This window comes from Manis javanica, chromosome 6, assembly GCF_040802235.1.
Source record: "Manis javanica isolate MJ-LG chromosome 6, MJ_LKY, whole genome shotgun sequence".
Taxonomy (NCBI): Eukaryota; Metazoa; Chordata; class Mammalia; order Pholidota; family Manidae; genus Manis; species Manis javanica.
Window position 1 is genome coordinate 68,229,516 of NC_133161.1, and position 14,696 is coordinate 68,244,211.

The 14,696-nt window shown below is 39.0% G+C and overlaps 1 long non-coding RNA gene across 1 annotated transcript in view; it reads right to left on the reverse strand.

The window, feature by feature from the left end:
* The window catches only part of LOC118972663 (uncharacterized), a 117,574-nt gene that overhangs the window by 101,733 nt on the left and 1,145 nt on the right, over positions 1 to 14,696 (reverse strand). The window contains exon 2 of the long non-coding RNA XR_012132291.1: positions 2,840 to 2,962. This is a non-coding gene — a long non-coding RNA (uncharacterized lncRNA). The remainder of the gene's footprint in view (positions 1 to 2,839; positions 2,963 to 14,696) is intronic.

A 14,696-nucleotide genomic window follows, 5' to 3' on the forward strand; every position in this document is an offset into this window, starting at 1 on the left:
TCCTAATTTTTTAAGTGTGTTTATCATGAAAGGATACTGGATTTTGTCAAATGATTTTTGCTGCATGTATTCAGATAATCATGTGGGATTTTGTCCTTTAGCCTATTAATATGAAATACTATATTAATTGATTTTTGGATCAATCTTGTATTAACCTTGCATTAATTCCACTTGGTCATGGTGTACAATCCTTTTCTTATTCTTGTTGGATTAGTTAGCTAGCACTTTTCTGAAGACTTGCATCTATATTCATAAGAGATATTGGTCCACAGTCTTCCTTTCTTCTGATGCCTTGTCTAGATTTGCTATCAGCATAAAATGGCCTCATTGAATGAGTTAGAAATTGTTCCCTCCTTTTCTATATTTTGGAAGAGTTTTTGAAGAATTGTTATTAATTCTTTAAGTGTTTAGTTGAATTCACTAGTAAAACTGTTCAGGCCTTGATTTTTCTTTGTACCTAGTTGTTGATTACTAATTAAATTTCCTTTCTTGTTACAGGTGTATTCAGATTTTTTATTCCTTACTGAGTTGGTTTTGGTAGTTTGTGCCTATGTAAGAAATGGCCCATTTAATCTCAGTTATCTTCTTTATTAGCATATAATTGTTTATATCATTTCCTTTTAATGCTACTTTTATTTCTCTAAAGTTGAGACTCTTATCCCACTTTCATTTCTGATCTATTAAGTTGAGTCATCTCTTTTTTGCCTTGGTCAGTCTAGCCTAAATTTTGCCAATTTTATTTTTCTAAGAACCCATTTTTTTATTTCACTGATTTTTCTCTATTTTCTATTTGATTAATTTCTGTTGTAATCCTATTACAACACCAAAATGAGAAGGGAAGCACAAGCAATCACTTTTGTATGTCAGTCTTATGAATGAAAATAAGTAGAGCCCCAAGCTCAAACTATAGGAAGCTAATTATTGTTTCAAACCACCCCTAGACTGTCAAGTTCAAGTGGTCATTGCAGAAGCTGGTTTATGTGTACAGACCTTCAACTTACAGTGGGGTTACATCGTGATAAAGCCATCATAAGTTTAAAATATCTTAAGTTGAAAATGCATTTAATACACCTAACCTACCAGACATCATAGCTTAACCCAGCCTACCTTAATCATTCTCAGAACACTTATATTAGCTATAGTTGAACAAAGTCATCTAACACAAAGCCTATTTTATAATCAAGTGTCTAACATCTCATGTAATTTATTGAATACTGCACTGAGACTGAAAGAATGGTTATGCAGGTACAGAAGGGTTGTAAGTATATCAGTTGGTTACCCTTATGATTGCCTGGATGGTGGGTGTCTCTAAAATCACAGTAGCAGAACAAAAGTGTTTCTTTTGTTCAGTGCATTTGTTAAGTGCATTCTTCATGATGGTGACATCACGGCAATATAATACCTCCTTGCCTTGATCGCCTTTCCCAAAAAAACTTTTCTAGAGGTAGAGAATGAGCCAAGAGGGCAATTAACTTGTGTCACATCTGGGGAGACACTTCATTCATTCAACAAAAATTGATTAAGCATATACTGTGTGTCAGATACACATGAACAAAACAAAGAAGACCTGACTAGTATTCTAAAACCTAAAATTCTTGATAAAATGTCAGATAATGGTAAGATAGGATTCATAGTATCAGGGAGTGGGATGTGCTATTTTGGGAAGGATGATCAGAGAAGGTCTCCAATAAGGTGACATTTAAGTAAAGATCTGAATGAAGAAGGAGAGAGCCACATGGGTAATTGGAGAAGGAGGGTTCCAGACAGAAGGTTCAGCAGGTGCAAAGATGAGAGTGTGTTTGGCATACCCAGATATTAATTTGTGTCTTGAAAGTCTGAGTCTTTCAAATTTGACTCTCAGATACTGGCTAACATAATATTAACTTTGTCAACCTATTGAAGCCAAGAGCCAAGTCCAGGCATGCCTCAATAACTTCACGGGGTTAAGCTATGGCCTAGTGGAAAAAGCTTTCTATTTTTGTGAAGCAATATCTTTACTACTGTAAGTTGCAGAATTGGACCTGAGAGATAAAATCAGGTATTCTATTTTGTTAAGATTGATTTGGGAAAGACTTGGGATGTCTTATCTATGACAAAAATTTTAAGACATCATTTTTCTCTGAGTCATGAGGTCAAAGATGAATTGTACCTTCTTTGCATATAGTCTGTATTATTTACATTTTGATTAAGCATTTTTTTGTAACTGGGAAAACCATTAAAGCCATTTTCATACTCATTTTTACAAATATGCAGCAAAATTCTGTTTATATATAAGAAAATGTGTCTGTAACTGTGTTTCTATATTTGTAAATGGTTTTGTGGATTTTTTGTTTTGTTTTTTTTTGAGTGAGGTTATTGTCTGTGTAGATGTACCTATACATACAAAGAAAAAAATACTGGAAAGACAGAGACCAAAATGTTAATAGTGCTTACACCTGAGTGGTGAATTTTGGGTGATTTTTAAATCATTTTCTGTATCCTATTTTAAACATTATTGTTGAAGCATAACACAAATAAAGAAAAGGAGCAAAACATAAATGTATAGGTCAGTTATCACATATAATTACACATGGAGTCACCAACCAGATAAGAAATAGAACATACCAGTACCCCAAAAGCTCCTCTTGTCCCTTCCTTCCATCTCTCATCTGTTGAGTTCTAGCACTATGGGTAAAGTTTCAACTGGTTTTGATGCTGAAGTAAATGGTACCATTTAATATGTATACCTTGGGAATTAGCTTCTTTCACAAAGCCTCTCTTCGTCAATTAGACACAAGTCTTTTTCAGATTGAAACATGTAGAATTGTCCCAATTCTTCACAGCATCAAATACAACTTACTTTTTTGTTGTATTGTAGAAATCTAATTTTTGCTTCAAACCATCCCTAGACTCTCAAGTTCCAGGGCCCACTGCAAAAGTTGATTTATGTGCATAGATCTTCAGTTTATGATGGGGTTCCATCCTGAAAAAACCCATCGTAAAGTTAAAACTATCACAGATGCATATTTTAGCCTCACAAGACTCAAGGAGGCAAGCATGCCTATTATCATGATCCTTATTTTTTGAGGTGAGAAACAAAGGCCCGGGAAGGCCAGGCAAGGGGCCTAGAGTTTCACACAGAATTGTGGGCAGAGGTAAAATAGGATTCCAGGCTCCTGTCTCATAATCTGGACCCCTCAGCAGCACCAGTTAGAGAAAAATATGCACAGCCTCTGTCCTCTCACATATGAAGAACACAGCCTGGCCTTCTGTGGCATAGTGGGACACCCAACGGATCCCCTTCTTGATTTATGAAACAACAGTCACCTGCAGGACCAAGGGGTAAGACATCTGAGGAAGCTCCTTTGGCCTCTATTGAGCAAAGAAGAGAAAAGTTTGGCTAATTTTAGCCTCTAGGTATGTGTCTTCCCAGTCTCCTCCTGTCAAGGAGTGCAGTGGGCAGCCTATTTCACAATCTCCTGCCCTTGCTTTCTGTTTCCTTCCCTTCCTTCCTTCCTGTTTCCTTCCTTCCTAACAAATGCTTACTGAAATTTTACTATGTACCATCCACTATTATTGGTACTTACTATCCATCAGTAAATAAAATAGACATGGCCACAGCCTGCTTGAAATTTACAGACTAGAAACTAGGGTCATTTGTAAACAAAATATCCCAGAAATGGTAAGTATTAAATGCTTAGGCAGTGAACCTGGGCCAAATAAAGAGATAAATATTTGATCAATGAATCAGTGTTTGAACAGATGAACAAATGGAGAGATGGATTGACTGACCTTTAAAATTTGAACTGAGATTCTCACTATAGCAAGATAATTAGAATTTTTTTCTGATTCCTATTTTATATTCCTATGATAGTGTGAGTGAAAAACATTGAGAAGATTTAGGCTAAGTCTGTCAGTCAAAAAATTTCATAAGAAAATCAATTAAGTAGCTCAAAATCATTTCTGTACTTCCAGAAAAAAAAAAGCAGCTGCCTGATGATATTTTTAATTGAATTCAGAAGCTATCACCTATGAGAACATTTAATTTATTCTTACCCAGTCAATCGAAAACAATTTAAGCAAAGCAGAATCTGTTTTCTTCTAAGTTGCAACTGAGCTGAGAACGGTCAGGCCAAGTTCCACCCAGTGTGAATTTCAGCAGCCAAATGATAAACACCAGTAAAAGAAAGCCTTTTCTAGAATGCCAGCAGGACTGCTTTAACCAAGTTTATGCTACTAGGCAACAATCTAAGAAAATCAATATTGTTGCTAATTACCCATCCAAAAGGCTAAAGAGGAAATGGCCGAAAGAAGCAATCTTCTTAATAAGTCCCCCATTACCTGGTCCTGAATCATCTCTTACTCATGAAAGGATGAACACATAAGTTTCAGAGAATCCCAGTTCTCACTGAAGTGGGGAAAGAGAGACTGCCTCCCTAAATGGCCTTAGTGATTCGGTGTAAAGGCCTTACCCCCATACAGTGCATTATAATTGTAGTGGGTGAAAGTGACAGACAGGGAAAGCTTCTGGAGGCTGAAGTGGTGGGAGCTGCCAACCCCACATTTATATCAATACTGTCAGCCACACTGTAACCTGGCCCCTACTGGTTCACCCATTGATTCATCACATCTGTATAAGCCAGAAAAGCTTAACAGTCTAATGTGGGGTCAGATGAGATAAAGGTACACAAGGAAACAAGATCCTCAAACTGTGCCTTGAAGAAAATTTCCAAGGTGATGTGACAGAGAGCAACTTGAGAAGCTGTATTTAATAGGGTGGTTAGGAAAGGCCTCTCAGAGTAGTCTTTGGGTGTAAGGGTTTGCCTGTTACAAATGTTCAATCTGCTCTTTTTAAATTGAGCCTAACCTTGCTCCTGTCACATTAGCTGATGTAGACTCTCAACAACTGGAAGCTTACTATCTTTTCTGGCCAACTAATGGTGGGTCTGTGGAAAGGAAGAGAATGGGGAAATCATCACCACAATGGCTGAAATGAGCCAACACTAGAATACAAGGAGAGAGCTCGCTTCTTTATAACTGTGGGGTAGGCAAAAAATACTTAGAAAGGCTAACTAAGGAAACAAGAATATTAAAGAAATAATTTAAAATTTTGATTTCATCAAATTTCAAAGCTTTTGCTCTTAGAAAGACAACATTTAAGGAATGAAAAGGCAGATCACAGACTAGGAGAAAAATACCATTTGGGAAATGCTAAATTAGTTGATTATTGTCAGTTTGGAGGGATGTTTCTTTCAGCTTTTAATCATCATTATGTATTTTCAATCTCAAAAAGGGTGATTTAGTATTTGAACATGCTACTCATCTTCAGCTGCATCTTGTAAAGTTGACATTCCATTCCGTTTTCTCCCCAAAACAGTTTTCTAGGGTTCTTCTCTACAAGCCTGGTCCTTTATTCTATCCTGATAAACAAAATTCAGCCAAATGGCAAAAAACAGAATTGCCAGCTTTTCAGATGACACAAGTTTTTTTTTTGTTGTTGTTGTTGTTTTAAGATACACAATCCTATAGAGTTTGATGGTGAGATTAATGGGATTTTAAGATTTTCTATTGGGTCTGAAAAATCAGTTAGTTAAGTGCATATATATTTTGTGGGGGACAGGGAAGGGCAGGCTTTGGAATTTTAGTTGACAATCAATTCAACTAAAAGTATAATATTGTGGCACCAAAAGGCAGTTCACCCCTAGTCTACACTATTAAGAGAATGGTGTCAAGAACAATAAAAAGTAAGTGAACCACTATGAATAAGTGGCACTGGAGACCTACAGGATGGTGGCAGTTCTGGGAACCATCCAAATGATGTCAAAGGAAGAGTGTGCACAGTCTGGGGGAAAGAATACACAGGCACGATGGAATTTTCATCCAAATACATGGGGAAGTTTCATGGAATGTCATTAGGCATCTTGACTGTCAGCTTCTAGACCTATTTTTAAAAACTCTGATTGTACCTAACTAGGTCTATCTTAATCAGAATAAAGTGTTCACAAAATCCACAGGAGTGGAAGGATCAGGTTCAGAAAGGGTGGAGGGAGCTCTGAGACAGAGCAGCCAGAAGCCCAGCAGGGGTCACACACAGGAGAAGGCTGGTCCTGCCGCTGTCACTAATGATGGATAACCAGCACCTGCTTTTTGCAGTTGCAGCATTGACTCAGGATTCAAAACTGCATTAGGAACTGTTTAATGAGTTGGACCAAAGTCATGTGGCTGGCCCTAACTGGACTTATTTTGAGTTCTTCCAGAAAACAGAACCAGCAGTAATGAGATGGTTGTTGGTCTGTGATACTGTAAAGATGTCCCTGCATAGGGAAGGAACTTTTACAAAATGAACTGTTATCAAAGATTTTTCACAATGTGGAAAAGCAACAATTACTCAAAATCCTTAGCTGAGAACTTTAAATTCTATAATGGGTCAACAAGGAGATTTTCAGGAATGCACCTGAGAGGTCATCTTCAACAATAATTAATCTTTATTGACATGAAAACAGGGACCTAGAGAGAGCAAATGAGTTTTTTTCCAGGGACTCTCAGTAAGTATCAAAAGAAATGTAGAATTAAGAATCTCCATGCCTTCAATCCATCCTCCTCTGTTATAAAATATGCTTCCTTTTCCAACTGAACAATATCACTTAGTAATATAAATATGTAATTTACTGAGCTCCCCAAATCTGTTCATTGTTGTTAATAGAATTAATGTGAACACAGGAAAGTATATTCATGTAGGGAAGGGAGAGGAGCTTATGTGGGATGGTAGAAACAAGATGAAAAATCCACTCAAACCTAAATGAATTTATTTTTCTATGACCTCTAATTTACCAACATGTCCTTGGTTTTCATGCTAACCTTTTCTGGTAATTAAAGCTTGAGAGTTTATGGAAAAACAATGCCTTTGACTATTAGCAAGACCTTAGGAAAATGTCACTGTGAAGGCAAATTATTTTTCATCTGCTTAGTAAACTTTTTGACTGATGAAAAATCAATACTTCAGCAAGTCTTGCAGGTGTTGTTTGTCTGATATGTCTCCTATGTCAAGTGAAAACAACAGTTTAAACACTGCTTTAATGAGAAAAATCACCCATGGCTAGTCTGGTCTTACCTTAAATGGATTTGTACCTGATAAGAGACTGATAAGATGTTTGCTTGAAACCTTGTTTGAAGGACAAATCCATTATTTGTTGCCACTTTTTCCAAGGTCCTGGAGAAATTTGCCTTAAGTATTCCTTTGATTGCCAACACATAACAAATCCTCTTTTCTTGAGAAAGAAGGACAAACACAACTAGTCACTAGTTTTGAGCAATTCTTTCATAAATCAAAATATTGAAAGTAGTGAGTTAAACCATTAGCATTCTCTGAAAGACAGAGTACATTATATTAGCTCTTTCTCTTCAATGTAGAGGCAGAAGAAAATGAAGGGTTTCCTTAAATGCTGTATCAAAATATCAAGGTAAAATGTGGAAACCTCAGTCATTCAGATGCTTCATGTATATACCAAGTAACTCTGTGACCTCTCACGTTCTTTCAAATGGATGAAGGGTATAGATTCTCTAATTGCTCCCATCCAGAAACATAGTGTCCCTTCTCAGCCAAGGAAGTAGCATTACTCTGAAGCACTCATTAAAAAAGAAAATCAAATGAAAAATAAGAAAGAAGAAGAAAGGACATTCATGGATAGGGGAAAGGAGGCCAATCAAAGATTGGAGCCTCTCATCACTATTACTGCTCTCTCCATACAATTTCTGAGTTCATTCTCTAACAGAGACTTGATGGTCCTCTGTTCTGCTGCTTAGCATCTCCAGTGGCTCTGCGCCTTCCTCCCAGAGTATGAACCGCACTGTTTGGCTGATTTTAAGCATTGTCAGTGACAGCCTGTTTCCCACCCCAAAACACCAAGATTGGACGGGCTATCCTGGCTCCTCCTAGCTAGCTCAGTTTTCTTAGAGGGGAGCTCACACTAGGCAAGGCTCCAGCCAGACTTACAAGCAACCAATTACCTTCCCATTTTAATTTTAGCAATAATTCACCTTGGGCTGTTGGTCTTGATCTCCCTTTACATCCCTGATGATTCAAGAGGAAATGCTCATACTGAACTAACTGGGAACCATCTTGGGAGGAACACTGTTTGCATAGCACTTTTCAAAATAGTATCATGGCAGGCTTCCCAATTCACAGCTACAACATCCTGTGGAATCAGCAAAACTGTTAAAAAGCCAACAACTGCTTCGAATTAGAGCTCTTCTGCGGGGGCTCAGGCAAGCAGATCTTTTACTCCTAGGATCTGGACTGGTGGTCTTCCCACCTCATGATCCAGATAGATTTGAAACAAAACTTTGACCCCCAAAAATCTGGCTTGTCACAGCATGGTTTTTTCTCTTGTTCATTTTAATGCTGGTTTTGCCCCATTAAACTGATTTCATGACTCACTCATTGGTCACGACCCACAGTCTAAAAAGCACCGTTCTAGAGCATGGAGAACTTCTCTTCTAACCTGGAATCATTTCAAGCAGTTATGTTTCAAAGACTCTAAAGCAGTGCCATACATGAGACCCACTAAGACTATAAAAATTGAGATGGGTGGGCCCCTTAGCTACAGATTCTGATTCAACTGGTATTAAGCATCAGTCACTTGTGAAAGCTCTCTGGGCAATTGTAGTGTGCAGTCAGGACCGGACCCCACTGCTCTCCTCTAGAACAACTAATAGGGAAACCTACAAGTTTCTTTATTGCAATACACTTTCTAAAATAATCTCTCCTTGTAAAGTTATTTTACGTGATACAGATTTTCCTGTCAATAGGTTGTTTATCAGTTTGCCACATTCAGTACAGGATGATCTTTAAAGCACTTTACAATCTCTGTTTTTCCACTTGAGCAGCAGAATTCCTGAAGGCCCCAGAGTCCTGAACACTTGGCCTCTTGCCTTGGACACAGGGTCGAGGCAGGCAGTGGGTTATTATAGAGCTGCCTCTGGTTGGGTGACCTCTCCCCTAGTGAGCTTTATTTCTATGAACAGAAACCAGATGTCTGAAAGTTGATGCATGGAAAACGACTGCTGTTCCAAAGCGGTGACCCTTCACCTACTAAACTTCTCCTTGTTGACTCCACTGCCAGGCGCCAAGGCAGGACAGCCCTGGCTGTGGGCGTGGGACCGACCTTTCACCCACATAGCCAGCTCAAGGCCTAACATTTGTGTAGCTTCTTTTAGAGGGCTGTTCCTCCTTCCAACATCATGTTGTTGAAAACTGTGCAAGGCAGAGAAAAACTTAAATTTTATTTTTAAACAAGAAGTGAGTCTACAAATTAGTGCCAGTAGCAAAGGGAACAATCCCTATGTTCTAATACACAGTGCATTTTGAGGTGCTTTTTTGAAAGAAGAGGAGGGAAGACCCCAGTGTGAGAGGGCTGGAAAAAAGAACAAAGAAGAGGAGCCCCCTCTTTTCTCTGGACTCAATGCTAATTCCTGAAACACAGCCAGGACACTTAATCAAAACACAAACGTTTCCCAAATTCAGCATTGCCAGATGCTTAGCTTTATATTCAAAATGGACCAAAAAGGGGAAGAAGTGTGTGTTTGTGTGATTATTGTTAAAGCAAAAGACGGACTACTTATTCCACTGGCGACGTGTAACTGATGCTCTCTATATAAAGGACATCAGATAAAAAAAACATCAGTGTCCTTGCAGAAACAAGCTGTCAAGTTTCTATCCTCTCTTTGGTTTGTTTTCAAACTGTTTCACAGTTGCCTCTGGTTTTGGCCAATAAGACAAACAGGAGATCTTAATTCTAACATGTCAGAAGGCTAATGTAAAAAACCTCAGCACTCCCAAGCCCTAGAAGAGTAGGCAGAGATTCCTGTTTACACTGAGACTTAGAAAACTTGGTTTCCTACTAGCTTTGTGACTTGAGCGACCTCATGTCTCCTCTGCTGCAGTTTTTCCTCTGCAAGAGCAAGTGTTGTAGTAAATGAATGATTTTCATGCTTGTTGGGAAAGTCTCACTAAGGGACAGTTTTTCCAAATAGCAGGCATGAGGCTGCAGGCAAAACACGGAGGTGGCTCAGAATCCCCAGCCCAGGAATAACAAGGGGTTGCATCTGCTAAACCTGCTTCACTGATTCATTCATCTCTACAGTGCTGTGTGGAGAGGAATCCAGGCACCAAATGACCAAACAGGAAAGGATGCACCTGTTACTGGTGGTGTCAGCCACAGCTGGAGAGGGAGGGACTAGCTGCTTGCACAACACATACTTGTTTAAACTAGTATTTTCAAACAGACACAACATGCTAGTGTGACATCTGGCTATCTGTCTTTTTATTGCTCAGCATACAGACATATAATGCATTGCATGTACTAACAGGTTAGTCCACATGAACTGACTGAATGAACTAGGTAGTGACGCATGTTTGTATAACTGACTGAATTGTCCCATTTTTAAGTGGCTAGTCAATGGTATGTTGCTACGATTTTGACTGCCTCCTGCACTGGGTTAAGCAAAGAAAGCATAAAAGTCAGTGACCTCTGAAATTTGTCTTCCAGGGGACCTGGTGCCTGATTATGTTTCTTATGTTATCTGGAACACCAGAAGAGGTTGTCTCGGGCAGCCAGTCACTGCTACACAAACCAGGGCTGGACTGGGAGTTTTCCAGATAAGTGATTTCCATTTGGATTCGGTATGTGGCAGTGGTTGTAAGGGGTCGGGGTGGGGATCAGGGAAAGAAATGTCCTGCTTGGTATACTCTCAGGAAATTTAGGCAACAATCAGCAATCAGAGAAAAGGAACCAGTCATAGAAATGGGGGCAACTTTCAGCTGACTGAATCTCAGTGTCAGTCCACAGAAGACAATGGACAGGATGATAAGGGAAAGAATGGGCTGTTTGTGGGTTTCTCAGTCCTGGAGTCTCCGCACCTCTTGTTATGCCCAAGGGGGTAAGAAATAGAAAGCAGGAGAGCCTGACCCAGTGCCCTGTCCTCATTTTGCCTTCCAATTCGGTCAGAAGCCTATTTTGAACAGATATTTGCCAAATCTTTCTGCCTATTTTTTTACTTCTATTTCATTTTGACTTTTAAAATCATATTTATTTTCCTTATTATACACATGCTTTCTTTTTTAACATTTGGAAAAGCACAAGAAAAGCAAATGTAGTAATACTGGTAATTCTAACCACCCTTGGATGTACTGGGGTATTTTCCTTATACATATGCTCATATAATATATGCTTATACATATGTTCATATAATATTTAAAATATTTAAAATATTAACCATGTATGTTTTCCATTAATATTTCTTATTACCAAAGGACCCCCTCTTTCATTTGGGTAGCTGGACCATGACTCATAAAAGGCAAAAATACTTATGCAAGTTTGGGAGATCTGCTTTACTGAGGAATTGAGATACATGTTTTCTTTTTTCTCCAACTCACAGAAACTATGTATGGTTTCTGTGATCCATCCACTAACCCTCTCTTAGGGTTCATCTGAGTTGTCAAGTTTCCTTCAACTTTTATTGTCTTTTGCATCTCCAAAACCATAGAATTTCTTATTATTTGAGAGGTAATAGTGGGACCCTTGATGTGATTTATTGCACATATACTATGCACTAAACTTCCTCACGACCTAGGTCTTTGAAACTCATTTCTATAGGAACAGAGCAAGAGTAGAAATGGGATCAAGCAGACAGGCCTGATTCAGGCTTTTAGAGTTTCCTGTGGCCCACTGTAGATACAGTTAAGACAAAGAGTTACTGAGGAGGATGGGGACTGCGACTATGGTCAAGTATGCGTCAGAATAAAATGCTGTCCACATTACCCAAGAACAGACAGGGGTGCAGAGAAAAGGAGAGAAACAGACCCAACCAGGTCTTTTGAATAGGAATGAGGGATGATGGAGCAGCAATTTGCATTAACCAGCAATCTAGGACCAGATTTAATAAGAAAGACTTTAACGGGTGCTAGTATGGCTAGAGGACACCAAACACTAGATGTCCACCTATCCTGATACTTTGGGCTTCTATGAGTTCCTGGAAACACGGATGCAGCCCCAGCAGAAAGAATGGTAAAAATCTCATATTAACCAGGGGGTCTTAGAATAGACATTAAACTGACTTTTAGGAAAAGAAAAGAAAAGAAAAGAAAATGTCAACTCTTGCATTATTTTCATTTATGGACTGGAATTTGTACCCACTCTATATATTTACAATGAGTTAATTAGGGTTGATTCACTAAGTGAGTGAAACAGAGAGAGTTAAGAGTTTTCCCAGGGGTATAATTATGGTGCTGGACCATGGAGTTCACACTGAATGAGAGGAGACATAGAGGAATAAAGGAGGGCAAAACGGGAATGTCAGTGAGTTTGAGGTATTGCATGTGAGATGATAGTTGGGTCAAATACTCTAGGAGCATGAGAAATGGTACACAGGGAGATGTTTTTGGTGTTTTGGAGATGGTGGTATTACTTGTGAAGGCAAGTTCTAAGGTATGATCATGGGAATGGGTAGCTGAGGTGGACTGTAGAGAGCTATTGATAAGGTGAAGAGAGAAGAGATTGATGAATTGAGGGGTGGAAGTGCAGACAGATCTTTCACATTAAGGCTGAAGTCAACAAGAATAATAACAGTATCATACTGTTAAGGAAGTGGCCAGGTACTCCACAAAAGGGCAGTGATAAAATGCAGTAGTTAGTGATATTGTCTGCTGCCTTATGTTCAAAGTTCCTGTGCTTTTAAAGGAGAATGGGGGAGGAATGGTTTGAGTGCACAGAGGTAACCAGTAAGGTGTGGAAGGAGGAGGACACCCATCTCACCTGCAGGCCATGAAAGACTTTGAGTTGAGGAGAGAAGCTGCCTACACTTAAAAGGGTGCATGAGAGATGGTGTCCTCAAGTAATGAGATAAACAAGGGCAAATAAGTGATGGGGAACGACCTATCCCAGAGCAGCATATTCCATACACTGTTCATTAGTCAAGATCTACTACTGGCTTTAGTGTATAAAGCAGGGAGTCACATACCATGGAGAATATAATATGGAAGTATAAAGAAACAAGTGAGAGTTCCTTCTGCCACACACTTCCAATACCATGATTGTTTGGTGTGGTTCCTTTCCAGACTCTTTACATGCATTTATCAACCCATATTCACATATACAGTCTTTCTTTTTTTGTTTTGTAAATAAAAATTGGACTATACTATATACATGTTGGTCTGTGACATGCTTTTTACAATTAATAAAACACAGAGGACAGTTTTCTAGTACAGATGTTAGTCTAGGTCCCCTGGTAAGCAGATGCTGAGATAGGAGTGCAAGAGGTTTTGGGTTTTTGTTTGTTTTTAGGGTTCTTGTTTGTTTGTTTGGTAGAAATAAAAGCATACACTCATCAAGTCAGCACCTGTAAAACATGTTCTTTGGCCATATTCATCTACTCTAGCAAAAACACCGTGTCTCATAGAGCAGTTGCCATCAGGGCTACAACTTACTGGTTTATAGTGGTCTCCACATGAAGTCAGTAGAGACACAATGGAACCACATGTATCTCTGGGTCACATTTGCTAATTTTTGAAATAGTTCAGCCTTCTTTATTACTATTTGTTATGGTGATCTGTGATCAGTGATTATGACTTGCTGAAAACTCAGATGATAACGATTTGCAGCAACAAAGTATGTATGTATGAAACATTGTTTTAATTAATTTAAAGAAAGTTTTTCCTTAGACATAATGCTATTGGACATTTAATAGACTAAAATGCTTTATTATGATCTTCACTTTATTGCCATGGTCTGGAACTGAAGCTTCAAGGTCTCCAAGGTAGACCTGAAATTGTCTCCTTGGAACATGTCCCTACAGGTGAAAAAATTGAATAGGCATCTCTTCAAGGGTCTTGATTCACTTTGTCAAATTGGACCTGCCCAGCCCTCTTGCAAAAGCGTGACTTGCATTCTTAAAGCTCTACCAGCAGCCTTTTGTTGTCAGATTTTTCCAGGCAAGCTGGATAGAATTCACAAAATGCTTGTTAGGATAGCCCCTGAAAACTTCAGGAATCAGGGGCTTGCAGCAGGGATGCTGTGCTCAGCACTGACAGGGAGAAATGTGGTACCCTTCCCTCTCTATTAGCACAAAATCCTTTGATGGTCTTCTTTAGTTTACCTTTACTCAAATGAATGCACAGATTTGTCTGTACCCATTGACCCCAGATAATTCCCTTTGCTCTACTTCCGATAACTGAGTCACCTTCAAGATCTGTGGTCAGCCTGAGAATAGAAGTGCCACTCTCTTTCCAGTCACTCTGTAATCATGGAAATACATAGCCTCTTAGCCAACTGTGTAAACAACTTTACTTGGCTACTCCAGCCCAGGTACCATAACGTTGCCAATTATAACGATTCCTATCACAGAGAAATGACATAGAAGAATGTAATGCACTGTGAGAGTAATCTGCTAAATATTAGAATGGCGACATGGAGACAAATGTCTGGTGACCTCAGTTCAATTTAACCCTGAGCCATCTCTGTGAACATCATGTGACTTCACCTGATCTTTAATCATCCTGCAACACACTGGGGAGAAGTGCTAGAAAAGTCAGGCAGAGAGCACACTTACTGGGGCTTTCCTAAACTAGACCTGGCTATCATGCATCATTTACATTGCTCCTCCTCTGCAGATTGAAGACTATAATTCTTTATAACGTATTTTTGCTATTCCTGATCCCACAC